This window comes from Entelurus aequoreus, linkage group LG15, assembly GCF_033978785.1.
Source record: "Entelurus aequoreus isolate RoL-2023_Sb linkage group LG15, RoL_Eaeq_v1.1, whole genome shotgun sequence".
Classification (NCBI taxonomy): Eukaryota; Metazoa; Chordata; class Actinopteri; order Syngnathiformes; family Syngnathidae; genus Entelurus; species Entelurus aequoreus.
In genome coordinates, this window is record NC_084745.1 from 15017193 (window position 1) to 15043826 (window position 26634).

At 40.1% G+C, this 26634-nt stretch overlaps 1 protein-coding gene and 1 long non-coding RNA gene across 5 annotated transcripts in view; one reads left to right on the forward strand and one right to left on the reverse strand.

Moving 5' to 3' along the window:
* LOC133629856 (uncharacterized) overlaps positions 1-26634 on the reverse strand; it is a 643518-nt gene that overhangs the window by 317769 nt on the left and 299115 nt on the right. The window lies entirely within an intron of this gene.
* cdh10a (cadherin 10, type 2a (T2-cadherin)) overlaps positions 12930-26634 on the forward strand; it is an 87966-nt gene continuing 74261 nt past the window's right edge. For both annotated transcript variants that reach the window (XM_062020902.1, XM_062020903.1), the window contains exon 1: positions 12930-13052. The gene's annotated coding sequence lies outside the window, so the exon portion shown is untranslated. The remainder of the gene's footprint in view (positions 13053-26634) is intronic.

The window sequence follows — 26634 nt, forward strand, 5'->3', positions numbered from 1 at the left end:
GACGACTCCCTTCCCAAAACACGTGAGCTTATACTCTGCCTAGTTAATCTCGGCGCCAAGGAGTGAATTATGAAGTGCGAGGACTTGGCTCGCTATCAGATGGCGGAAACCTCCACGCTTTCCTCACATGTTAATTACTTTGGCCTTTTTTGCTTTTTTTTTTTTTTTTTTGGTGTTTATCTTCTGGAGCCGATAATCTGCTCGCAGCAGCGGCAAAAACTGCAGTTTACAGATCTAAAAAAAAAAAAAAAGAAAAAAAAAGGACGCCGTTCCTTAATTATATATAGACCCCAAGTGGCGTCCCATTGTGCACCTGCAGGACGCCTCATCCCAAGTGCTCAGAGTACATAATGTTTATAGCCGCATGTAAGACGTCATGGGTCAGCGTCACACGCGACAGTAGCCCTGCTTGTATCCACGTTAAACTGTGACACTTTTTTAGCACAACTTCCATCACAGACAACCCTGGGAACTTGGTAGGATTCATTCTGGTCTCACTCTCATAATACCGTGATACCAGTCGCATATAAGACGTCTAGTGTCCGCATCACATATGACAGCGGCTTTTACCCTCTTCTAAATGGACAGTAAACCCCTGCAATAGTCCTTATGTGTCCATGACAGGAAACCCCGAGAACTTTGTGTGACACATTCTGGTCACATTGTAAAATTAAAAGTTTATTTACTAGCATATAAGACGTCATGCATGACGGCGGCACTGCTTATACCCTTTAAAAACTGCCAGTGAATCGCTACATTTTTTTAACAACTTCCATGAGAAAGAACCATGTAACTTGGTGGGACTAATACTGTAATTCTGGTCTCACTTTCATAATACAATGTTTATGGTCACATATAAGACGTCAAGTGTCAGAATCACGTACAGTATGAAAGAAGTGTCAAACCTCATTCCAACTGACAGTTAACCACTATTATCAGTGACAATAGTTGTTAAACATCAATAACAGGGGATCACATGAACTTGGTCGGACTCATTCTAGTCTCACTCTCATAATACCGTGATAGCAAACGCATATAAGACGTCTAGTGTCCGCATCACATATGACAGCGGCTTTTACCCTCTTCTAAATGGACAGTAAACCCCTGCAATAGTCCTTATGTGTCCATGACAGGAAACCCCGAGAACTTTGTGTGACACATTCTGGTCACATTGTAAAATTAAAAGTTTATTTACTAGCATATAAGACGTCATGCATGACGGCGGCACTGCTTATACCCTTTAAAAACTGCCAGTGAATCGCTACATTTTTTTAACAACTTCCATGAGAGAGAACCATGTAACTTGGTGGGACTAATTCTGTAATTCTGGTCTCACTTTCATAATACCATGTTTACGGTCGCATATACGACGTCAAGTGTCAGAATCACGTACAGTATGAAAGAAGTGTCAAACCTCATTCCAACTGACAGTTAACCACTATTATCAGTGACAATAGTTGTTAAACATCAATAATAGGGGATCACATGAACTTGGTCGGACTCATTCTAGTCTCACTCTCAAAATACCGTGATAGCAAACGCATATAAGACGTCTAGTGTCCGCATCACATATGACAGCGGCTTTTACCCTCTTCTAAATGGACAGTAAACCCCTGCAATAGTCCTTATGTGTCCATGACAGGAAACCCCGAGAAGTTTGTGTGACACATTCTGGTTACATTGTAAAATTATAAGTTTATTTAGTAGCATATAAGACGTCATGCATGACGGCGGCACTGCTTATACCCTTTAAAAACTGCCAGTGAATCGCTACATTTTTTTAACAACTTCCATGAGAAAGAACCATGTAACTTGGTGGGACTAATTCTGTAATTCTGGTCTCACTTTCATAATACCATGTTTACGGTTGCATATAAGACGTCAAGTGTCAGAATCACGTACAGTATGAAAGACGTGTCAAACCTCATTCCAACTGACAGTTAACCACTATTATCAGTGACAATAGTTGTTAAACATCAATAACAGGGGATCACATGAACTTGGTCGGACTCATTCTAGTCTCACTCTCATAATACCGTGATAGCAAACGCATATAAGACGTCTAGTGTCCGCATCACACATGACAGCGGCTTTTACCCTCTTCTAAATGGACAGTAAACCCCTGCAATAGTCCTTATGTGTCCATGACAGGAAACCCCGAGAACTTTGTGTGACACATTCTGGTCACATTGTAAAATTAAAAGTTTATTTAGTAGCATATAAGACGTCATGCATGACGGCGGCACTGCTTATACCCTTTAAAAACTGCCAGTGAATCGCTACACTTTTTAACAACTTCCATGAGAGAGAACCATGTAACTTGGTGGGACTAATTCTGTAATTCTGGTCTCACTTTCATAATACCATGTTTACGGTCGCATATACGACGTCAAGTGTCAGAATCACGTACAGTATGAAAGACGTGTCAAACCTCATTCCAACTGACAGTTAACCACTATTATCAGTGACAATAGTTGTTAAACATCAATAACAGGGGATCGCATGAACTTGGTCGGACTCATTCTCGTCTCACTCTCATAATACTGTGATAGCAAACGCATATAAGACGGCTAGTGTCCGCATCACATATGACAGCGGCTTTTACCCTCTTCTAAATGGACAGTAAACCCCTGCAATAGTCCTTATGTGTCCATGACAGGAAACCCAGAGAATTTTGTGTGACACATTCTGGTCACATTGTAAAATTAAAAGTTTATTTAGTAGCATATAAGACGTCATGCATGACGGCAGCACTGCTTATACCCTTTAAAAACTGCCAGTGAATCGCTACACTTTTTAACAACTTCCATGAGAGAGAACCATGTAACTTGGTGGGACTAATTCTGGTCTCGCTTTCATAGTACCATGTTTACGGACGCATATAAGACGTCAAGTGTCAGAATCACGTACAGTATGAGAGAAGTGTCCAACCTCATTCCAACTGACAGTTAACCACTAGATTATCAGTGACAATAGTTGTTAAACATCAATAACAGGGGATCACATGAACTTGGTTGAACTCATTCTGGTCTCACTCTCATAATACAGTGATAGCAGTCGCATATAAGACGTCTAGTGTCCGCATCACGTATGACAGCGGCTTCTACCCTCTTCTAAATGGACAGTAAACCCCTACTATAGTCCTTATGTGTCCATGACAGGAAACCCAGAGAACTTTGTGTGACACATTCTGGTCACATTGTAAAATTAAAAGTTTATTTACTAGCATATAAGACGTCATGCATGACGGCGGCACTGCTTATACCCTTTAAAAACTGCCAGTGAATCGCTACACTTTTTAACAACTTCCATGAGAGAGAACCATGTAACTTGGTGGGACTAATTCTGTAATTCTGGTCTCACTTTCATAATACCATGTTTACGGTCGCATATACGACGTCAAGTGTCAGAATCACGTACAGTATGAAAGACGTGTCAAACCTCATTCCAACTGACAGTTAACCACTATTATCAGTGACAATAGTTGTTAAACATCAATAACAGGGGATCACATGAACTTGGTCGGACTCATTCTAGTCTCACTCTCATAATACTGTGATAGCAAACGCATATAAGACGTCTAGTGTCCGCATCACATATGACAGCGGCTTTTACCCTCTTCTAAATGGACAGTAAACCCCTGCAATAGTCCTTATGTGTCCATGACAGGAAACCCCGAGAACTTTGTGTGACACATTCTGGTTACATTGTAAAATTAAATGTTTATTTAGTAGCATATAAGACGTCATGCATGACGGCGGCTCTGCTTATACCCTTTAAAAACTGCCAGTGAATCGCTACACTTTTTAACAACTTCCATGAAAAAGAACCATGTAACTTGGTGGTACTAATTCTGTAATTCTGGTCTCACTTTCATAATACCATGTTTACGGTCGCATATAAGACGTCAAGTGTCAGAATCACGTACAGTATGAAAGAAGTGTCAAACCTCATTCCAACTGACATTTAACCACTATTATCAGTGACAATAGTTGTTAAACATCAATAACAGGGGATCACATGAACTTGGTCGGACTCATTCTCGTCTCACTCTCATAATACTGTGATAGCAAACGCATATAAGACGGCTAGTGTCCGCATCACATATGACAGCGGCTTTTACCCTCTTCTAAATGGACAGTAAACCCCTGCAATAGTCCTTATGTGTCCATGACAGGAAACCCAGAGAATTTTGTGTGACACATTCTGGTCACATTGTAAAATTAAAAGTTTATTTAGTAGCATATAAGACGTCATGCATGACGGCAGCACTGCTTATACCCTTTAAAACTGCCAGTGAATCGCTACACTTTTTAACAACTTCCATGAGAGAGAACCATGTAACTTGGTGGGACTAATTCTGGTCTCGCTTTCATAATACCATGTTTACGGACGCATATAAGACGTCAAGTGTCAGAATCACGTACGGTATGAGAGAAGTGTCCAACCTCATTCTAACTGACAGTTAACCACTAGATTATCAGTGACAATAATGTTTAAACATCAATAACAGGGGATCACATGAACTTGGTCGGACTCATTCTGGTCTCACTCTCATAATACCAAGACAGTAGTCGCATATAAGACGTCTTGTGTGCGCGTCATGCATGAAAGTGGCTTCTACCCTCTTCTAAATGGACAGTAAACCCCTACAAGAGTCGTCATATGTCCATGACAGGGAACTCCGTGAATTTTGTGTGACACATTCTGGTCACATTCTAAAAATAAAGTGTTTATTTAGTAGCATATAAGACGTCATGCATGATTGTGGCACTGCTTGTACCCTTTCAAAACTGACAGTGAACCGCTACACTTTAACACAACTTCCATGAGAGAGAACCATGTAACTTGGTGGGACTAATTCTGGACTCCCTTTCATAATACCATGTTTATGGTCGCATATAAGACATCAAGTGTCAGCATCCCGTACAGTATGAGAGAAACGTTGAACCTCATTCCAACTGACAGTTAACCATTACATTATCAGTGACAATAGTTGTTAAACATCAACAGCAGGGGATCACATGAACTGTAAACCACTTAATTTTCGGTGACAAAAGACACTGTCACTGTAAAAAGAAAGTGTTTCGTAGCATATAAGACAACACTACCCGTGAATTTTGTGTGACACATTCTGGTCGCATTGTAAAAATAAAGCGTTTATTTAGTAGCATATAAGACGTGACAATGACCCTGCTTGCTCCCTTTTGAAAACAGACAGTGAACCACTACACTTTTTAACACAACTTCCATGTGAACCCTGTGGGACTCATGCTGGTCTTACTCTCATAATAACATGTTTTTAGTCGCATATAAGACGTCATGTGTCAGCATCACGTACAGTATGACAGCAGCGTCGACCCTCAATTAAATTGACTGTAAACCATTTCATTTTCGGTAAGAATAGACATCGTCACTGTAAATATAAAGTGTATATTTAGTAGCATATAAGACGCCACATATAAGCATCGTGCATGACAGTGGCCCTGCTTGTAATTGTTTTTTAATCTGACAGTGAACCACTAAAATTTTAATCAACTTCCATGTTGGTGGGACTCATTCTGGTCTTGCTGTCATAATAACGTTTTAGTAGTCGCATATAAGACGTCAAATGCCAGCGCCAAGTATAGCAGCGCCAATTGTTCCTAAATCTCCAGGACGAGAAAGCTTCGAAGTTTGTGTGACTCATTCTGGTGTCTCTCAAAGAATGTGCAGTATATAGGACGATTGTACCTTTTTTTTTTTTTTTTTTAAACAGACAGTGAATCGCTACACTTTATAACACAACTGCCATGATAACCACGAGTCCTTACTCGGACTCATGATAGTTATAACAAAGTGTTTAGTACAGGGGTGTCAGAGGAAAATCTGGTAAAATCATGGCATGATAACTTAAAAATAAAGACAACTTCAGATTGTTTTCTTAGTTTCAAAATTGAACAAGCACAATTTGAAAATATACAAATCCTGTTTTTTACATAATGCGGTTAATAGTATTCTGTCTTCATGTGTTGTTATTTATACTTTCTGAATAAATGATGTGATAATGTTCATCAGTCAAATAGGTGAAATTGAGTCTGGCAGAGTTTTAAAATGCTTCCATTGGTGTTATTTTTTCATCCTCAACTGATGTACTAACATGTGTTTTTTTCCTGTACATATGTAGCATTGTCTACAACAAAACTTTTCATTTCATGAATCACACAGTTGTAGAAATGTTTCAGCGATATTTTGAGAGGTTTTTCGAAATATGGGTGTTTCCATTACCAGTTTCTTATTGCGATATTTGGGTTTTGCGCATTTCTATGGGTAACGGAAACGCAGCTACTAATAAGCAGCGTAAGTACGTAGGGTCCAAACACGGAAGTGTTGACACACTCTGAAGTCATGTGAACGCTCTGGCTGGGGATACAAAGAATTGCTATGGCGACATCTAGTGGACACATTTAAGAACAGCAGTTTATTTCATTCAAAAATTACAACTCTTACTTGGCAAACTTATCTCGCGGGCCGTACGTTTGGTAGGATATAAGCCATTTATTTATTCCATTTTGGATATTATTAACGTTTAAAATGCATGCAATTTCATGCAGTACTTTTTTTTTTGTCAGATTGGAAAAAAAATGATACATTTAGTAAGAAACGATGAGGTAATTCATTGAAACACATTTTTTTTCAGAAATTCACAAGGCATATAAGATGTTGTGGTGGGCTAAATGTGGCCCCCGGGCCTTGAGTTTGGCACCTGTGGCTTATAACTAGTGGCAGCCCTGCTTGTAAAATACCTCATTTTAATAACTTTGGCTGCCAGCTCTATGGTTAACTACATTCCTCCATAAAATAGATAAACAGCTCTGATGAATTTCTATATTGCTTAAAAGAAAACTCGTTGTGTTCAATAAAATGCTTTGCAAACATTTAATAAAGTCAAATACAAATAAGGCAACTAGATAATTATCCCACACTTTTATTTTCTATAATAAATATGTACAGCAGATGGGCATCTACATCAATAATATGATGTGTCTGAGTGGCTGGACAGAACAGATGGGAGGGAAAAAACAAACAAAAAAAATAGATGTTTAATTTTTTTTCATCGCTTAAGAATCGTTACAAATAATCGCGATTAATCTGAAAATATTTTTTTTTTTGACACCTCTACCTGCTTGTACCATTTTTTCTCAATGTCTCAGTGAACCAATACACTTGTGAACTCAGTAGGACTAATAAATCATAACGTGTTTGTTTAGGTTTAGGAGGATATTGTGACGGCCCGGGTGCACACCAGTGCGCATTCACATGTGTGCTGCGGTGGGCGCACCTCCAATCTACACACCTGTCGCTGATGAGCTCTATTGCCTTCTTAAGCCAGTGCAGCCTGCTATCCGGCGCCAGAACGTAGCGACCCGTCCTGTACAGTAAGCCGAACCTATCAAGCTCTATGCACTCTTTCTCTCTCTGTGTTTCCTCCCCCTCCGTGTTCATTTGTCTCGTGTTCCTCCTTGTCGCCTTCCAGCAGCCTACCTTGGTTCCCACGTCACGGGTGGTGTGTCTCGCCTCCCCGTGTTCCCCTCCGGTTCCCTGGCTGCATCTTGGATCTCGACCTCCCGCCTGGACACCAACTTTGACGCCTCGCTATTGCCCCCGACTTCCTGCCTGTCTCACGGACCTCCGAGCTTGTCTTGCCCCTCCGCCCTTGGACTTCTGCACCTCGCTCAACACTCTTTAGTTCATCTCCACACATAGTCGCACACATATACATTTGGATTAGTTTCACACAGCATACTTTTGTAAATATATATAAATAATAAATAGAGCTAAAACGCAGTCCCTCCTGTCTGTGCCGTCTTTTTCCCCTGTCATCATCATCGGCGGTCACTCGAAGCGAGTATGACGGTCCTCCTGGTAGGGGAGGTATCCCTTTATGGAGGATGCCTGTGCGTGACTTTATTTAAAGTTAAAGTACCAATGATTGTCACACACACACTAGGTGTGGTGAAATTTGTCCTCTGCATTTGACCCATCCCCTTGATCACCCCCTGGGAGGTGAGGGGAGCAGTGGGCAGCAACGTGGGGAGACTGGTGCACAGACAGTCACCACACGATCCTTGACAGACCCGGGTGAGCGTCCAGTGGCATGGAGTCCAAGACGACTGGGGACTAGGGATGATACTCGAAACCGGTTTTCCCGGTTGTTTGATAAGAAAAGAACCGAGTCCTCGGACTCGAATCCCTTTTTGAGAACCGGTACCCGTTATCGAGACCACTATAGTAAAGGAAAATAGTTGATTCTTTATTCGAATCCCGTCCCGACCAGAAATGATCCGTGGGACATCACAATAAATGACGTCACGTAGCTCAGTCATTAGGCGCAGATAGCGAAAGCAGGAAAACAATGGACGGGAAAAAGCGCTCCAAGGTGTAATAAAGTTCAAAACAAAAGCTATAATCCATCGAATAACTTTACTGAGAGATTTTAGCAGGGTAAAACACATGACGAACACTTTTACGACCAACCGGAAACATAGCAACCAGGCTAGCAACGCACCTCCTTTACGGCAGCTGTCGCAACGTTCTTAAAACAACCGCAGCACATACAATTATATATACAACATATCTCCCTTTTTTAACTTTTGTTTTTCTTTCCTTGTAAACAATCAATCAATCAATGTTTATTTATATAGCCCTAAATCACAAGTGTCTCAAAGGGCTGTACAAGCCACAACGACATCCTCGGTACAGAGCCCACATACGGGCAAGGAAAAACTCACCCCAGTGGGACGTCGGTGAATGACTATGAGAAACCTTGGAGAGGACCGCATATGTGGGTAACCCCCCCCCCCCCCCCCTCCCTCTAGGGGAGACCGAAAGCAATGGATGTCGAGTGGGTCTGACATAACATTGTGAAAGTCCAGTCCACAGTGGATCCAACACATCAGCGGGAGTCCAGTCCCAAAACAAAACAAAATCACACTGTAGATGTGTTGTCTGTCTAATTATAAATAATGCAGACGAGGCGTGTTGGCTGAGTTCTTGACGTTTACTTTCACAGCATGGCAACATGCAACACTTTTCGAGGCTAACGCGCATGCTCGTAACTCCCGTTGCATGCTGGGTAGTGTAGTTGTTATATTCTCTAGCTCATAACATTTTTCCCCCATAAAGAAATAATGTTAACTCAATAAAGTGTATTTCTTTTTTTAGCTTTAACTTTTCATTTATTAGCATTGTAACCACATTTGCAAAGAACTTTTCTCTTCATAGAATGTTCTTTCAATAAAGAAATAAAGTGCAAAAATGTCAAAGCATCATAACAAACCGTTATGTCAAATAGCAGCAGAAGTGCACTTTTTGGAGAGCTGTATTATTTTCAGTTTTGTGCCCAAGGGACAGATTTTATTTAACACTATATTATTATTTATACACCTATAGGTTGTTTTTGTGTTACTGTATATATTTGTTCCTCTGAAAAATCCCACTTAATATACTTTGGGTAACAGTCAATATTTATTTATTTTATTTTATTTTTTTAGGTGGGTAACAGTCAATATTTATTTATTTAATAGATTTTATTTTTTTATTATATAATAAAAGTGAGCTTTTGTTAAACCAAATATTTTGTGTTTTTTTTCCATATACAACAACCTATCTGGACTCGATAAGAAAATCGATAAGGAATCGGTTCGATAAGAGGATTCCATAATAGGCTCGAACTCGATAATTCCTTATCAAACATCATCCCTACTGGGGACCCTTTTCTGCTGCAGCCTTCGTCCGCCATCCCAGCCGTTGTGACGCTCCATCGGGTTAGCAATCATCCTCCGCCTGTTCCACCGTTGAGGTCTTGGGTTGTTATTTCCCCATAACCATACTTGCCAACCTTGAGACCTCCGAATTCGGGAGATGGGGGGGGGTGGGGGGGGGGTGGGGGGGGGGGGGGGTGTTGAGGTGTGGGGGGCGGGGTTTGGTGGTAGCGGGGGTGTATATTGTAGCGTCCCGGAAGAGTTAGGGATACAAGGGATTCTGGGTATTTGTTCTGTTGTGTTTATGTTGTGTTACGGTGCGGATGTTCTCCCGAAATGTGTTTGTCATTCTTGTTTGGTGTGGGTTCACAGTGTGGCGCATATTTGTAACAGTGTTAAAGTTCTTTATACGTCCACTCTCAGTGTGACCTGTATGGCTTTTGATCAAGTATGTCTTGCAGTCACTTACGTGTGTCTGCAGAAGCCTCATACAATATGTGACTGGGCTGGCACGCTATTTGTATGATGTAAAAGCGGACGCGACGACGGGTTGTAGAGGACGCTAAAGACAGTGCCATCGCGGCACCGCCTTAATATGGTTCTCCGGGTGAAAATCGGGAGAAACTCAGGCGAATGGTTGCCCCGGGAGATTTTCGGGAGGGGCACTGAAATTCGGGAGTCTCCCTGAAAAATCGGGAGGGTTGGCAAGTATGCCCATAACTGGGCCCACATGGATGTGAGGGTGCCTTCTTCCGCCATCGCAGCCGTCGTGGTGGTTCTTACATCTACCGTCTGCCGCCTGCCCCGCCGTTGAGGTCTTCGCCGTATCCCTGGCTAGGGGGCAGTCAGGTACTAGGCTTTTGCCAAGGGCCACCTGGGGTAACAGTAGTAAAGGGGTTGGTTAACCTCCTAGTGCCCCAAGACCCCATAGAGGAGCCTCCACTGCCTTTTCTTCTGCAGCTTTCGTCCGCCATCCCAGCCGTTGTGACGCTCCATCGGGTTAGCAATCATCCTCCGCCTGTTCCACCGTTGAGGTCTTGGGTTGTCATTTCCCCATAACTGGGCCAACAACAATGTGGGGGTGTCTTCTTCCGCCATCGCAGCCGTCGTGGTGGTTCTTACATCTACCGTCTTCCGCCTGCTCCGCCGTTGAGGTCTTCGCTGTATCCCTGGCTAGGGGGCAGTCAGGTACTAGGCCAGTGGTTCTTAACCCGGGTTCGATCGAACCCTAGGGGTTCGGTGAGTCGGCCTCAGGGGTTCGGCAGAGCCTCCGCTGCGGAGGTCAAGAAACGCCCGACTCATCGTGTAAATAAAAACTTCTCCCTTCGGCGTATTATGGATACCCCCAAACAATGTTCCCTTTAATGTTCCATATGTGTGAGCAAACGCTAAATCTCCTTGAGCATTCAGTGGAGCACATGTGAGTGACGTCAGACCTGAAGCACACCTGTCCCAAACCTGACTAAATAACAAGTTCAATGTTTTATTATTGTCATCAAATGACAGCAGTCATTTCCATGAGATTATTTTCTAATATAAGTGTTTTGGCCCACTTACAATGACTATAACATATTGTTTTTCATGAGCTGTGTACTAGTATTATATGTCTGGGTATGGGGTCCTACTTTGGAAATAATGTGTACCCCTTTCAGATATCGCATTTAGTTCCCACTAAAACAGGGGTCACCAACGCGGTGCCCGCGGGCACCAGGTAGCCCGTAAGGACCAGATGAGTAGCCCGCCGGCCTGTTCTAAAAATAGCTCAAATAGCAGCACTTACCAGTGAGCTGCCTCTATTTTTTAAATTGTATTTATTTACTAGCAAGCTGGTCTCGCTTTGCCCGACATTTTTAATTCTAAGAGAGACAAAACTCAAATAGAATTTGAAAATCCAAGAAAATATTTTAAAGACTTGGTCTTCACTTGTTTAAATAAATTCATAAATTGTTTTACTTTGCTTCTTATAACTTTCAGAAAGACAATTTTAGAGAAAAAATACAACCTTAAAAATGATTTTAGGATTTTTAAACACATATACCTTTTTACCTTTTAAATTCCTTCCTCTTCTTTCCTGACAATTTAAATCAATGTTCAAGTAAATGTATTTTTTTTATTGTAAAGAATAATAAATACATTTTGATTTAATTCTTCATTTTAGCTTCTGTTTTTTCGACGAAGAATATTTGTGAAATATTTCTTCAAACTTATTATGATTAAAATTCAAAAAAATTATTCTGACAAATCTAGAAAATCTGTAGAATCAAATTTAAATCTTATTTCAAAGTCTTTTGAATTTCTTTTAAAATGTTTCTTCTGGAAAATCTAGAAGAAATAATGATTTGTCTTTGTTAGAAATATAGCTTGGTCCAATTTGTTATATATTCTAACAAAGTGTAGATTGGATTTTAACCTATTTAATCAAAATTCTAAAATTATCTTAACCAGGAAAAATTACTAATGATGTTCCATAAATTCTTTTTTGAAGTTTTTCCTCTTCTTTTTTGCGGTTGAATTTTGAATTTTAAAGAGTCGAAATTGAAGATAAACTATGTTTCAAAATTTAATTGTCATTTTTTTCCGTGTTTTCTCCTCTTTTAAACCGTTCAATTAAGTGTAAATATCATTCATTATTAACAATAACATAGAGTTAAAGGTAAATTGAGCAAATTGGCTATTTCTGGCAATTTACTTAAGTGTGTATCAAACTGGTAGCCCTTCGCATTAATCACTACCCAAGAAGTAGCTCTTGGTTTCAAAAAGGTTGGTGACCCCTGCACTAAAACATTCACATGTTGCACAATGAGATGTAAACATGGGATCATGTGTACATTCCTGGAACTTTCTGTTTGTTAACCTCCTAGTGCCCCAAGACCCCATAGAGGAGCCTCCACTGCCGAATGCACTTTAACGGCCTGAAAGTATCTTGGATGGCCGGGGAAGAGACTAGGATGCAGAAGTTCATCCACTTCTTTATGGCTAACTTGTGAATGGCAGCCAATCAGGAGCGGCGGCTTCGGCCAGGGTGACATCAGGAAGATGAGAGAAAGAAAGTGTAGGGGGGGGTGGAATAAAAAAAAAAGAAAAAAAAAAGGGGGAGAGGCCAGAGTGAGGGATGGAGGGAGGGTGCAACACAGCACAAGGAGCACACTCTCTCTCTCGTTCTGCTCGCACACAGCAGCTGAGCCCTTGTCAGTCTTGGAATGTCGCCGCCGTCCGTCGCCGGGAGTCAGACGCTCGGTTGCTAGGCACCGCCGAGGGAAAGGCAGCAGCAGCATCAGCATCAGCATCCCGGAGGCTGAGCGCAGAAAAGTAAGACCTGATTCTTTTCCCCCCCTCCATCTTCTCTCTCCACCAGGCGCCCATGCCCACGGAATAACACGCCAACTCCGAAAGAGGTCGGGGGGGGGGGAGGGGGGGAGAGAAGTTCGCATCCTCGCTAACTTTAGCTTCTAAATAGCAACTTTGGCGAAAAAGCCCCACGCAGCCATCTTTGGTGTCGAAAGAGACGTCAGCCGCGTCCACTCAGCAGGTGACCAAGTACATCAAATGGAGGCTAAAATATTCCACAGAGAGCAGTTATACAAAATGTTTACCTTGTTTCTTTTTTTTTTTTTACAAGTGGAGTTAGTCTTTTTTTCCCCCCCTCTCCTCAACAAGCCAGCGTGCTCGGTGTCACAATATCGCTTTCCAGCACGGCTTAACTGAGCTCCATGGCAGAGGAGGCGGCAGCCCGCCAAAAAAAGAAAAAAAAAAAAATTAAAAAAAATGTCCGCCTGCCAGTGGGAAGGGAAAATTCCGGAAGGTCGAGGGCGCCACCAAGTGGAGGAAAAAGACACTGCAGTCGGTGATGTGTCATATTTTCTGATGGCTTCGATCGTCGCAACACAATTGACTCGTTAATTAATAAGGACTGTAATGTTTTTGTTGGACAGGAAATGGAGGCCGGTCAGGTTAGCATGTAACACTTGCCGAATAAATCAACTTATTTAGATTAGTTCACAAATATTTGGATAGGGTTCGACTTCTGCAGTCAGTGATGTGTCATATTTTCTGATGGCGTCGATCGTCGCAACACAATTGATAATAACTTGTTAATTAAACAGGACTATAATGTTTTTACACGGGAGCATTGTTGGACAGGAAATTGGAGGCCGGTCAGTTTAGCATGTAACACCTGCCGAATAAATCAACTTATTTAGATTAGTTCACAAATATTTGGACAGGATTCGACTCCTGCAGTCAGTGATGTGTCATATTTTCTGATGGCGTTGTTTATCGCAACACAATTAAAAATACCTTGTTAATTAATAAGGACTATAATGTGTTTACATTATTATATTACATTATTTACAAAGTACACAGAACAAGAATTATGATTAACCCTTTTTTTCCCCTTTTTTTTTTATTGAGAAAAATATTATTTATGTATTTATTAATATTTGTATGCTTACTATGGTATATTATTTATTTGTTCACTGTTCTGTTACAGAGAACAAGGACATACACAATTGCGATGGTATGAAAAGGAGTAGAATTAAATAAGCTCTGCTTCTTCCTACTCCTTTTCGGACAAGCTGGAATGAAACCAGTAGAATTGTGTGATGCATTACATTGTATGGTATGCATGTTCGAAATAAACTAAACTGAACTGAACTGAACATATGAGCTAAGTTGGACAGGAAAGAGAGGCCGGTCAGTTTAGCATGTAACACCTGCCGAAGAAATCAACTTATTTAGATTAGTTTACAAATATTTGGACACGGTTCGACTCCTGGTGGTAAAAAACTTTGTGGTTTTATCATTATCAGTCCTTAATGGCCCAAAGAGCGATCACATTGTGTAATAACTCATTATGTTTTAAACTGTCTTAGCAAGTTTATATTAAAAGATCAGTTTTGGGACTAGTGAGAGTAAACAATACAGTTTGCTATAAAGATTTATTCCCAAACTACGGTCCGTGAGCCGAATTCTGGCCCGCCAGCATCCACAATCTGGTCCCAAATTTAATGTATTTATTAATTTATTTTAAATCTGTTCTGTCCAGCGGCTCTGGCAAATCATGTTGATGTTATACCCATATCTGCTGTGTGGATTTAATTCACAAACGACAAGTGGAATGTGAAGTGAAGTGAAATATATTTATATAGCGCTATTTCTCTCATGACTCAAAGCGCTTCACTTTGAGAAAGCCATTAGCGAAATTTAAGCTACATTTACAGTTTTGTGGGTGGCACTGAGAAGTGTCTTGCCCAGGGACACACCGGCAGTGATTAGGATGGCGAAAAAGCTGGATTCGTACCGGAAACTCTCAAGTTTCTGGTCGGCCGCTCTACTATGTGAGCCACACTGCTCTAAAAAAAAGAAAAATGTGGGGGACAATACATATGTATATATGTATATATATATATATATATATATATATATATATATATATATATATATATATATATATATATATATATATATATATATACACACATATATATGCATATATATATACATATATATATACACGCACATAAATATATATATATATATATATATATATATATATATATATATATATATATATATATATATATATATATATATATATATATACACACATATATATGCATATATTATACATATATATGCATATATATATATACATATATATATATATATATACACGCATATATACACAAAGTGATATATTTATGCATATATATATATATATATACATATATATATATATATATATATATATATATATATATATATATACTGCATATATATATATACACATATATATAGATATATACATACATACATACATACATACAAATAAATTGATTCATATACATACATATATATATACACACACACACATATATATTGTGTGTATATATATATATATATATATATATATATATATATATATATATATATATATATATACACTCACATACACACATATATATATATACACACATATGTATGTATATATACATATATATATATTTACAATATTATATATGTATTAGATTTAGTTTAATCATGATTATTATATATATATAATATATTATATACATATATATATATAATTATATATATAAATATATAATTATATATATAAATATATATATATATATATATATATATATATATATATATATATATATATATATATATATATATACATACACACAGTATATATGTGTATGTGCGTGTATATATATATATATAAATATATACGATATATATGTGTATGCGCGTGTATACATATATACACATATATGTATGTATATACACATATATACACACACAGTATATATGTGTATGTGCGTATATATAGATATATATATATATACATACATATATATATATTCCGTCTTCCTGCGCTGTCATTGGCCGGCTTTTATTTGTTGGCATGTAGCACATGCTGTGCATTCACATTTACTTATATATTATGTTATATTATATATCTAGATTTTTTTGTTATTAGTTCGCTTAGTTTAAGACTATGACAAAGCATACTGTTTTTTTTTAAAGATTGAGCTAGTTATTTTCCTGCCGAATGTTTTTTCTCCCCCGCATTCACAGTATGAAATGTCCGCTCCTGGAGGCACTCTGGACAATTTATTAGTATTCATAAAACATAAAGTGCACACTTAAATTTCACTGCATAATCAATTAAAGGGGCCTTATAGAGCATCCTTCCGCTGAGTTACGGACCGAGTTGCATGTTACAGCCGCTCCTCGGACACCAAGTCCATAAATTGGAATATTTAACCGGGGGCAGGAAAAAAACAAAAACAAAAAAACAGGAGGAAAAAGGAAGGTTCTGATTTAAAGGCTAATTATTGCTTGATGAGGCTTTTCGGACTACGATAGCTAATTATACTGCATTGTTAAGCATTTGGTAGTGTCTCTGGGCGAGGTGAAGCTGTTGTTAATGTGTCATGTATCTCTTATATGTGATGCCTTTATGAACCTACAAAATACTGGAGATGGGAGGGCGGGTTCTATTGGTTCTGAATTAAAATAACCACCTGAATATTAAACATACACTTAAGTATCACAACTGAGCATTATTGATTTTCTTTATGAAGCTGTGTCTTGTGGGTTTTAGTCTTTGCTACCGGCATGAATCATCGCCTTATAACACAAGTGATGTGCTCATTAATAAGTCCTTTGCAATTTTGCTTTACATTCATGCAAGAGTGTGCTGGTTTATGACGGGTGCGTGTGTGTAAATAATTAACGCTGCATTAGAGTCTTGAATTTATTATTAGACATGGTTTTAGTGTGTTTCCCATAAATGTGTGGTCTACTTGTTTTAACACACAACCTTTTGATTAGTTTGGGCACTGCTGCTTACATTACAGTACTGCTGGAATGGAACAAAATGTATGTCCCCTTTTACATAAACCCTTCTACAAATATAAATAAATATTTATGTGATTCCTTCAAGTCAGTTCGCATCTATTCCTGCTAGTCGTGTGATCCCCAGTAGGAAAACTACGAGCAAAACTAGAGAACAAAATATCGTTAAATTGTGTGCAAATGCTGAAAAAGCCGAAGTTAAACTGATGTTAGCATGCCAACAGTTAACATGCGTCAAGGACCAAAGAATAGCCTACGACTCTTAAGTGTTTAGAAAATGTATAACATCCTAACATTAGCATGCTAACAGTAAATAAGCCTCAAATACCAAAGTATCTGACTGTCTTGTAAATAACTGCAAAATAAGGCCGCACATGTGAGTGTGCTAATGTTAGCATGCGTGTATGTTAATGTTTACATGCTAGCAGTTAACATGCGTCAAGTGCCAAAATATCTAACTCTGATGCATATACCTGCATAAGTAGCTTTAAAAAAGCTAGCATGCTAACGGCAGCGTGCTAAAGTTAACACGCAAGTAGCAAAAATTAAAAGCTAAAAAAAAAAGCTAACATCCTTAAAAAACATGCGAAAATAGCTAAACAAAGATTAGCATGCCAGTGTCAGCATGCTAAAGTTAACATGTGTCAAGTACCAAAATATGACTAATGTGTATAGGCGAGGGCGGACCTACGTCACTTCCGCCTACCAATCCCCTAGCAACCGGTCGCCGTATTGAATTCGTTGAAAACAAACCAGCTCACAGCGAACACAGCATTGACAGAAAAAGCATTTAACGAGGTTTCACGCCATTTTAAACTGTTCTAAATGGCGTATGGTTATGTAAATAGTCTTTCCAGTGAGGCTAGGTTAAGATACGAGTTAAAATGTTCTGTAGTTGATTAAAGGGCAACATGAAAATTATAGGGTTTATTGGTTTTTAAAAACCCAACTGTTAAATGCAAATTTAAACGAAACCGGTTTTCCAAAATAGCCTATACAGGCTATAGACTATATAGTATATACCGCATGTTATTTTTGTACAACAACAACTTCAGCTGTCGAACGTTATAAGGTACAAACTCAACAAGTACAACATTAGCACGGACGGTATAGCCAAGTTGTGGTTAAGACGGTGGATTTTTGTTCCTTATATTTACCAGAAACGAAGTGATCCGAACACACGACCCGGGACTTTGGGGGACTCCAGTGAGAACCGTCCTCGTTTTCCCGGTGTAAAGCTGCGAGCCATTTGTCTCGTCTCTGTGGGCTTTTATCACGCTTTGGCAGAACAAAATACAACCTTTGTTTTCCCTGTTTCCGGTTGTGGTTAGCACAACCAAAAACAACACAGTTTTTCGGCATTTTGGAGGCAGAATGACGGGTTTAATCAGCGTAGGTCGACAGGTTAAAGAGTAATGGCAACGGGTTTTTTTTCAACGCCAGTCTGGTTGCTATGGCTCGAAGAACCCGTATGTAGCTCAGTTGCCCGGATGTCGGCCCTCACCTATACCTTCAAAAATTGTTTAACAAAAAGAAAAGCTTATGCGATAACATTGACATGTCAACACGCCACCTGTTAAAATGTGTTAAGCGCCAAAATACCTGATTCTGATGAGTATAACTGCAAAATTAGCTAAAAAAAAAAAAAAGCTAGCATGCTAGCATCAGCGTTTTAAAGTTAACATAGAAGTACCAAAATATTTGACTGCGAGGTGTATACTTTCAGAAAGAGCTAATAAAGCTAGCATCCTAACATTGGCATGCTAACAATAAGCATGCCTCAACTCTGAGGTGTTTACTGTACCTGCAAAATTAGCCAACAAAGCTAGCGTGCTAATTTTAGCACGCTTAGTTGACATCCTAACAGCGTGCGTCACGTGCCAAAATATTTGAATCTGAGGCGTAGCCTCGCAAAATTAGCTAAAAAAAAACTAGCACGCTGACTTTAGCGTGCTAAAGGTACACAAGTGTTAAGTACCAAAATATATGACTCTAAGGTTTATAACTTAAAAAATTGCTGAAAAAAAGAAAAAGCTAGTGCGATAACAGTTGACATGCGTCAAGTGCCAAAATATCTGACTCTGACTTGTATATTTGCATCATTAGCTAAAAAAATCGAACATCCTAACATTAGCATTGTAACATTAAGCATTCGTCAAGAACCAAAATATATGTTTCTGAGGTGTATGCCTGCAAAATTAGCTAAAAAAAAAGCCAGGATACTAAAATCACCATGTTTAAGCTAGCATGCTAACAGTTAACGTCAAGTACCAAATAAACAAACCCCGTTTCCATATGAGTTGGGAAATTGTGTTAGATGTAAATATAAACGGAATACAATGATTTGCAAATCCTTTTCAACCCATATTCAATTGAATGCTCTACAAAGACAACATATTTGATGTTCAAACTCATAAACTTTATTTATTTTTTGCAAATAATAATTAACTTAGAATTTCATGGCTGCAACACGTGCCAAAGTAGTTGGGAAAGGGCATGTTCACCTCTGTGTTACATGGACTTTCCTTTTAACAACACTCTGTAAACGTTTGGGAACTGAGGAGACACATTTTTTAAGCTTCTCAGGTGGAATTCTTTCCCATTCTTGCTTGATGTACAGCTTAAGTTGTTCAACAGTCCGGGGGTCTCCGTTGTGGTTATTTAGGCTTCCTAATGTGCCACACATTTTCAATGGAAGACAGGTCTGGACTACAGGCAGGCCAGTCTAGTACCCGAACTCTTTTACTATGAAGCCACATTGATGTAACACGTGGCTTGGCATTGTCTTGCTGAAATAAGCAGGGGCGTCCATGGTAACGTTGCTTGGATGGCAACATACGTTGCTCCAAAACCAGTATGTACCTTTCAGCATTAATGGCGCCTTCACAGATGTGTAAGTTACCCATGTCTTGGGCACTAATACACCCCCATACCATCACAGATGCTGGCTTTTCAACTTTGCGCCTCTAACAATCCGGATGGTTCTTTTCCTCTTTGGTCCGGAGGACACGACGTCCACAGTTTCCAAAAACAACTTGAAATGTGGACTCGTCAGACCACAGAACACTTTTCCACTTTGTATCAGTCCATCTTAGATGAGCTCGGGCCCAGCGAAGCTGACGGCGTTTCTGGGTGTTGTTGATAAACGGTTTTCGCCTTGCATAGGAGAGTTTTAACTTGCACTTACAGATGTAGCGACCAACTGTAGTTACTGACAGTGGGTTTCTGAAGTGTTCCTGAGCCCATGTGGTGATATCCTTTACACACTGATGTCGCTTGTTGATGCAGTACAGCCTGAGGGATCAAAGGTCACGGGCTAAGCTGCTTACGTGCAGTGATTTCTCCAGATTCTCTGAACACTTTGATGATATTACGGACCGTAGATGGTGAAATCCCTAAATTCCTTGCAATAGCTGGTTGAGAAAGGTTTTTCTTAAACTGTTCAACAATTTGCTCACGCATTTGTTGACAAAGTGGTGACCCTCGCCCCATCCTTGTTTGTGAATGACTGAGCATTTCATGGAATCTACTTTTATACCCAATCATGGCACCCACCTGTTCCCAATTTGCCTGTTCACCTGTGGGATGTTCCAAATTAGTGTTTGATGAGCATTCCTCAACTTTATCAGTATTTATTGCCACCTTTCCCAACTTCTTTGTCACGTGTTGCTGGCATCAAATTCTGAAGTTAATGATTATTTGCACAAAAAAAAAAAAGTTTATCAGTTTGAACATCAAATATGTTGTCTTTATAGCATATGCAACTGAATATGGGTTGAAAATGATCTGCAAATTTGCTCCATCCAGACCCACACCTCCCGCCACCTGAACAGTTTTTTCCCCTCGGCCATCAGGCAAATGAACAATACCTCCTAACAGCAGCTCCTTGAATTCCTTCTAAGTCTATCTGATAGCTCAGTTACAGCTCTTTTTATTACCAAATATGTGTTATATGTTTTTATGTCGCACGTTTGCACCAAGAAAAATTCCTAGTTTGTGAACCCGTTCTCAAACAATGGCAATAAAACTATTCTGATTCTGATTCTGAAAAATGATTTGCAAATCAATGTTTTCCGTTTATATTTACATCTAACACAATTTTCCAAAATTCATATGGAAACGGGGTTTGTATATGACTGAGGCATATACTTGTAAAAGTAGCTTAAACAAAACATAATATCCTGGTGTTAGTGTTGCCATGCCAACACTAGCATGTTAACAAAAGACCAACATTAGCAAGGAACCGTTTGACGGTTGAAATGTGGCAAATGTGAAAGTTTAAAAACATTTTACATTCATTTAGAATGAGAAAAAAATGTCTTGGAAGATGTTGAATTCCTAGAAATGGTAGCACAGGTGTCATAAATGAGCCTAATGTTCACACACGTTGCATTGTGAGACATACCAGCCCTGAAGAGCATTAATTTCCGACACGATGCTGAGCGACGCTCCTAAAAGTGCTTAGCCTCTCACTTTCACCGTCGACACCGCCAGTGTTGCGTGTTCAATTACGGGTGCAGACGTACGGCCGGGGCCGTTTTCTTCTCGCGGGCAACAGCTCCGTTTACGTCTGATCAAAGATGCTCTTATTCAGCAAAACAAGAACGTATAATTCCGCAGATTACACAAACGGAGCGGAGCTGAGCGCCTGCCAGGACGCGTTTTAGCGCGAGATTAAAGATAACAACCCGAGGACGGCACTTCGGAAGCACATTCATTTGGTCCATTCACGTCCGAGTTTTTTTTAACGCTGCCTCTGACTTAATCGGCTCGTAAACAACTTTTTAACGCGCCCTGATTTCAATGGGCTGAGTCTATAGGATGTGGCGAGGCGTCCGCATGCTCGCTCAGCCTTAATGGACTGTTTGGAAGAACCCTGACGCCTGATAGGCTGCAGCCCATCAAGGATTCATATCCAGAATGCTATTAAAGCCCAAGGACAGGCGGGAATGTTAATTACAAAATGCAATAACAAGCGTCAGCCCAGATTAATTGCCAGGCGGCGTTTTCCCTGATCTGCAGAACGGCGGCGTGCATCACACTGGCGCATAATGGAGGAAATAAAATTAGAAATGGAGAAGGGATCATCAAAGACCACAACAAGCAGATAATGTCATCTCTCTGCGGGAGGCAAACATGTTTACCTCGGAAACCTGCATCGCCATCCATCTTATCATTTCTGAGTTTCCTCAGTGACCTTCGTGCGAGTCAGCATCCTCGCAAAGACCACACTTCTGAAAGCTTTATGACTGGACTTTGTTGGGATTGGTCAGGATTTCGCACGATCCAGTCTTTGGATGAAGATTCCTGCTGAATCCATTACTTCCATACTGCGTATCCTAACCGGGGTCACACTGAAAGCTTCCCAGGGTGTGATTTGGATTCTCCCCTTGAGGAGGGTTAGAGCCCTCCCAGATTCTTTAGTTCTAAAATGATGAGGTGACTAGAACTGATTCTGCAAAACAGGAGTAAGTACAAACAACAGGGAAAACCAGGCCTGGAGAGAGGTCGAAACAATCTCTCTAATGGTCCGCCCGGGATGCCCCACCTTGGCATGAATTGAGACTGAAACTTGGAATGGAACTTAATGTTCATTGCACTTAAAAAGTACAACGATTTTACATTTTAAGTACAAAAGACCAGACAAATATCATACAGGGTAGACTAAACCGGAGCACAAATGGGTTGTCAAAAGGGCAGCGCCCTGTAAAGGTGGGAAAAAGGTAAAATATGGGTAAAAAAACAAATCCCAAATTAAACTCCTGTAGGGGGCGGGGGGCTCAGTTTGAGACCAGTAAACATTTTGCGTGATCCAGTCTTTGGATGAAGATTCCTGCTGGATCCATTACTTCCATGCCGCGTATCCTAACCAGGGTCACACTGAGAGCTTCCCAGGGTGTGATTTGGATTCTCCCCTTAAGGAGGGTTAGAGCCCTCCCAGATTATTTAGTTCTAAAATGATGAGGTGACTAGAACTGATTCTGCAAAACAGGAGTAAGTACAAACAACAGGGAAAACCAGGCCTGGAGAGAGGTCGAAACAATCTCTCTAATGGTCCGCCCGGGTAGCCCCACCTTGGCATGAATTGAGACTGAAACTTGGAATGGAACTTAATGTTCATTGCACTTAAAAGGTACAACGATATTACATTTCAGTATAAAAGACCAGACAAATATCATACAGGGTAGACTAAACCGGAGCACAAATGGGTCGTCACAAGGGCAGCGCCCCGTAAAGGTGGGAAAAAGGTAAAACATTGGTGAAAAAACAAATCCCAAATTAAACTCCTGTTGGGGGCAGGGGGCTCAGTTTGAGACCAGTAAAAATTTTGCGTGATCCAGTCTTTGGATGAAGATACCTGCTTGATCCATTACTTCCATACTGCGTAACGGCGTGGCGAAGTTGGTAGAGTGGCCGTGCCAGCAATCGGAGGGTTGCTGGTTACTGGGGTTCAATCCCCACCTTGTACCATCCTAGTCACGTCCGTTGTGTCCATGAGCAAGACACTTCACCCTTGCTCCTGATGGGTGCTGGTTAGCGCCTTGCATGGCAGCTCCCGCCATCAGTGTGTGAATGGGTGAATGTGGAAATACTGTCAAAGCGCTTTGAGTACCTTGAAGGTAGAAAAGCGCTATACAAGTATAACCCATTTATCATTTATCATTTATCCTAACCGGGGTCACACTGAAAGCTTCCCAGGGTGCGATTAGGATTCTCCCTTTAAGGAGGGTTAGAGCCCTCCCAAATTCTTAAGTTCTAAAATGATGAGGTGACTAGAACTGATTCTGCAAAACAGGAGTAAGTACAAACAGCAGTAAAAACCAGGCCTGGAGAGAGGTCGAAACAATCTCTCTAATGGTCCGCCCGGGATGCCCCACCTTGGTATGAATTGAGACTGAAACTTGGAATGGAACTTAATGTTCATTGCACTTAAAAGGTATAACGATATTACATTTCAGTATAAAAGACCAGACAATTATCATACAGGGTAGACTAAACCGGAACACAAATGGGTCGTCACATGGGCAGCGTCCCGTAAAGGTGGGAAAAAGGTGAAACATGGGTAAGAAAACACATTCCAAATTAAACTCCTGATGGGGCGGGGGACTCAGTTTGAGACCAGTAAAAAACCTCGAGCAAAGTACATATACAGATCACGACACCCAACTTTAGACTTGCAACGAGGGGCGAGGGAGCGGACCGAAGCCAGCAGAGCCGCTGCTCTGTTATCCATCAAACCACGGGGGGTGAAGCGACAAGGCGTGGGATGTGGGGGATTGGGTACGTGTGTGTGTGTGGCGTGTATTTTCCATGGATGCATTTTTTGTGTGTGTGTAAGCCTGAAGAGTTGCTTTATTCCTCGACTTCGGTGTTCGTCCAGTCAGTCCAGGTGTGTGTCCATGAAAGACAGCGAAGGAATTTGTAGCGTCTTCCATACACTGTCCCACAGGGAGAATATCGAAGCAACGACCTTGCCACGTTGCTCTAGCCAAGGAAAACAATCCAGATTAGAATGTTTGTGTTTGAGCGAGCAAAAACAAATGTAAACATTTCACTCTAACTGTCTCCTCAAACTCATCCTACTTCGCAGAGCAGACAGCTTCTCCAAGATGTTACCCAGTTTGCACAAAAAGTCAGCATGCCCACAGCCTTGCCCATCCTTCAGTCATTTGTGGCAGCTTCGGGGTACCTTCAACGACTGCCAGGATCTCCCAATTTGGGCAACGCATACTCCAATCTGCAGATGTCCTGTTATCATGGTTCCCAACAGGTAGATGTCTTCGAATTAAAGAATCATTAGGCATACGGCACTCAAATCCTCTCAAAAGTCCACCGTGTCGAGCAAGAATGTTCCTTCAGGACAGGCAGGTTCCCCCGAACCAGAGCTTCTCGTTTAACTTAAACTTAAGAACTGAACTCAACTTGTGTGCTGTCTCTCTTTAGGCCTGTAACTCATGACATCATAAATAAGAATAGTTTGTGTGTGAGTGTGCATAGAGAAATAACAGGGGGCATTCGTTGTCTTTATCTCCTTATAGCAGAATGAAGGACACGTTTCAAGCGTTCTTATTCCGCCAAAAGGAGGGGAAATATATCCCCCGGCGCCCTACACACTGTCCCAGAAAGTCCTTCATCAGGTTCAACAGGCCCATTGACCTTTGAGCCGGAATAGTACCTCAAGTACTCCAGCCTCTGGACAGCTGGAGCATACGTAATAAGCTCTTTAAGAAAAGGGAGATTTATTACAATTAACTTCCTAAAGACCATCAATTATTCATGTGCGCCCCCAAATTACCCATCAGGAAGAAGTCCTAGTGGGGGATTTAAGGGGAGGAAGAAGACGGCCGATACGCCAAAATACTTCTTACGAGGGTGATCCGTCTTCAGAGTGCATCATGGCATGAACAGGTATGGAAGGGATTGACTGAAAGTAATCAACGTGAAACCAAATTAGCTTTTGAGCGACGTGATTAATCTCAGTGGAAGTGGCAAGAGGACCTAACTCTATCAATGCTGCTTCTCTATTGACCCCAACCCAAACTTGACCCTCACCCGAAACTAAAAACTCACAGATTAGGTCTGCCACTTGCTGGCTCTTATGGCTGCCCTCACAAGGCCGCTCGTAACAGTAAATACTTAGGAATAAAAATGCATAATAGCCTCGTTAAACAATTTGCATAGGCAGTTAAGTTTGATGATTATATTTTTACTAACAGACTGATGGTTAACTTTGAAATTGTACAATAGGCAATGTTGTATTTTTGCCTCATTGCTGTGAGAATCCTGCGTGTGACTGAAGCATTAAAGAGTGAAACTATCCAGAACTAGCTGCAGTGTGCTCAAACAGCCACCAGGTAGCGTCTGTGAGAAGGTATTAACGTAGCATCTCTTTCTCTTTCGGACTTATCAGGTCGGTTGTGCGTTCTTCACTCACACTTTAAAAGGATGAGGCAAGAATACAACCCTAGCTACTATAAGCCAACTTGGTAAGCAGATATATATGTAATTATTGTTAACCAAAAAAAAAAAAAATTGTTGCATGCACGGATATTACAATTTAGAAGATACGCAGTAGGTGTCCTCCAAAAAAATTGCGATTTTATTTACTTTGACATGTTATCCCTAATATATATATTTTTTTTTTTTGCTATTTTTTTTTTTTTACTCAATAATATTGATAATTATTATTATTATTGATTGTGTTGCTTTTATACATTTGTTTAAAAAATATATATTAAAAAAATATGCATTTAATAAGTACATGGTACATTTCTATCCTAAGTATTGTAAAGCTGCTATTGGGTTGGAGTTAGGGTGGTTTTATTTTCCTTTATTAGATTAATAACATTCTGTTATTTTTTGTAAACACAATTTTAAAAGTACAATTGAAAAATTACTTTTTTTAGGCCTACTCTGTGCTTTTGTGACATGTTTTGAAAAGGTTTTCTTATAATTTATATGCCAAATAATATTACGACAATTGTGTCAAATTGAGAACCGATTCTGAATCTGATCGTCACCC